Genomic DNA, 3,041 nt, shown 5'->3' with positions numbered 1-3,041 from the left:
ACTAGTTAGATTCCCTGTTCAAAAACGCGGCCGCCTAGCCGCCTAGCCGGCCGCCTGGGCGCTATTCGGTGGGTGACCGCGGCGAGTTAGGCCAAATCGGTTAATCCAGGCGTTGACCCGCGTTTTACCGCCTAATTCCCTCGTTGACCGCCTAATTCCCGTCTAATCCCGCGTTGACCGCCTAAGTTTTTTTTTTTTTCTTTTTAAGCTGAAATACGATTGATTATTTTTCGATAAATTTAAAGGAGATTGTTTCAATTAGTTATCTAACCCAAAACAAACACATATATACTACATAGTTACAATTAGTTATCTAACCCAAAACAAACACATATATACTACATTAGGGATTTTCTCGTATCAAACACGCTCAAATCTAAATATTCGATAAATTTAAAGGAGATTGTTTCAAAAAATTATCTAAAAAAGTTATAATTATGTATAAGAACTTGTATCATCATATTTAAAATTAACTAAACATATTATAAATATATTAAATTGTATTTAAAACTAGGTTCCGCGTAATCTCCAAATACTCCCCAATTTTTCGGTAACTCGCTAGGCTCGGACTCACCGCCCGACTAGCGCCTAGCGTAGTTTTGAACAGGGGTTAGACTACTACGTAACCTTTCCATAATTAAAGCCAAATTTGACAGTGGGTTATACATACGTGTTTTTCTATAAAGTATTAAAGAAAGTTACACAAGATGTTGTTACATAGCATCGCTCCATGTCATGGATATCTAAACTTAAGAATAAATTAATCGTTAATTAAATCGTTCAAATAGTTGAGAAATCCACACAAAAATCTTTCAAAGTTTCATGAGACCATTCATTGATTATTGAATATACAAACATACGTTGTATATTTGTATATTAAATTTACATATGTGTGTGTTGTGATTACTGAATATACAAGCATATGTTGCATATTAAATGTACATAGGTGTGGTTGATAGAAAAAAAAAGAGTACATAGGTGTGTGTTGTGCATACTTTACTACCTGCTCCCAACTAACAAGTTAAGTGGGAGTGATAATTAGTGAAGGGTTGGGATTAGGCAAAGAAGATTGTCTCAAAAGTTAATTAACTATTTGGAGGAATATAGAATCTCCTCTGCTCACCTGTCTGGCTGTCTCCCTGCCACCTTCTTCCTCGCTTCTCTTTACACTTCTCTTTATCTAAATTATATCTACAGTATCCAATCAAATATAGATTCCACTCAGTACCGATTATATGATGACAAAACTAGATATAAAGACTATATGAGCAAATCAAGAATTTACACATACACCGCTCTATGAGCAAATCAAGAATTTTAAAATAACTGTGACTTTTTAAATACATATAAAAACTGTTCTCACATTACTTATTACATTTTCTTGTAAGTTATTGTAGTTTTATTGGCATATTGTTCTTAGTTTTCTAGTTAAAAAGTTGTTAGTTATATAATACTCCCTCCGTTTCAAAATAATATATGTATAAATTTTCACACTTTTTAATAAAACATATTAAAACTTATTTATAAATACATAGTTTTCTATAATTTTATATTTCTTATATTTTAAACCAATAAAATTTCACAAAATAAAATTAATATTTTTGAAATTTACAATTTTTCATTATTAGTTGACAAAAATTACATTGAAAATATAAAAATGTATGTTTTTGAAACAAAAATTTTCTCTAGAATATGCATCTTTTTTGAAACGAAGGGAGTAGATACTATTATTTGTAAGTGATTTATCAAATTCGAACTCAAACGTTAAAAGTTAGACCGGTTAATTTTGTTGTTGCCCTTAATGAATTAATACTAATTAAACAAAAATATTTGTATAAAAATATTTTTAGTATATTTCTAATATGTGAATTTTTTAAAATTCTGACACAATAATAACCATATATATTTTGATTAAAAATGTTTATATATAAACAATTTATGTTTGATTTTTTTTTTTTTAAAAACAAAAATAATAATTTATTATGTTGATTTTTGAATTAATAAGTCATAACTAATAAATATTTGTAAAAAACTATGTATGTATGGTATATGATTGGCGGAAAAATGGCCGAGTGCGCTCCCAACAAGCTATTTTCTAACGAGGCAGTTGGGAATCCACATGTCACATATACATACATATAGCAATACTATTAAAATTTGATCATGACCAATAGATAGAAGATTATGTCCAACTTATTTTATAAATTTATCTAAATAATTATTCAAATATATCATATAACCACTTTTAACTATATACAAATATGACTACAAAGAAAAACATAAATATAATTACAAAAATATAAATATAAAAAATAAATTTCTAAACACAAAACTAAAACAATATATATATCCGTCCTTTCAAGGATTGATCAAAAAATCTAGTTTTTATATAAATTAGAAGTCAATTCCAGAAAACACAGGGGTTTCTCATTATCATTACCAATTCTGTTCGAATATAATCAGCCATAAACATCTGACTGAGGTAACCCGCTATTTTCGACCCCACGAATTCACAAGTGACAAGGATAGTGCAAAGAAAACTCTCTATTGTTTCAAAGGAAAAAGAAAAGATAGAAAACCCTACTAAACCGGTTTGGTTTAAAGATCATTCCAGCCATATAATCAAATCTGTACGTATCAATTTAAGAATACTCTGTCACGGTCTGTGTATTCTTTTTCTTCTTCAAGTATAGATGTCAGTGTCTGGTTACTTTTACATAAAGGGGGAGGACAATAATATTAATTAACACGTGGTGGACCTGGGGATCGGGGACACCATCGACGGTAATATCAGAGATTTCGTACGTTTTCATTGCTCACGTGAGTAATACATTGTTACGTTTTTTTTGAAAAAAAATAATATATACGTTTTTTTTGAAAAATAAAATAATATATACGTTACGTTGAAAGAAGTACTGTAAAACACCACATTTTTTAGAAACTAACACCATATAAATCGAAATAAATATGTTTACACAAAGTTATTGTTTCAAGTATGTGAAAAAAAATATGTAAATATACATATCGTAAAAATGCCTAAT

Source organism: Raphanus sativus, chromosome 9 (assembly GCF_000801105.2).
Source record: "Raphanus sativus cultivar WK10039 chromosome 9, ASM80110v3, whole genome shotgun sequence".
NCBI lineage: Eukaryota > Viridiplantae > Streptophyta > Magnoliopsida > Brassicales > Brassicaceae > Raphanus > Raphanus sativus.
This window is presented reverse-complemented; position numbering follows the sequence as displayed.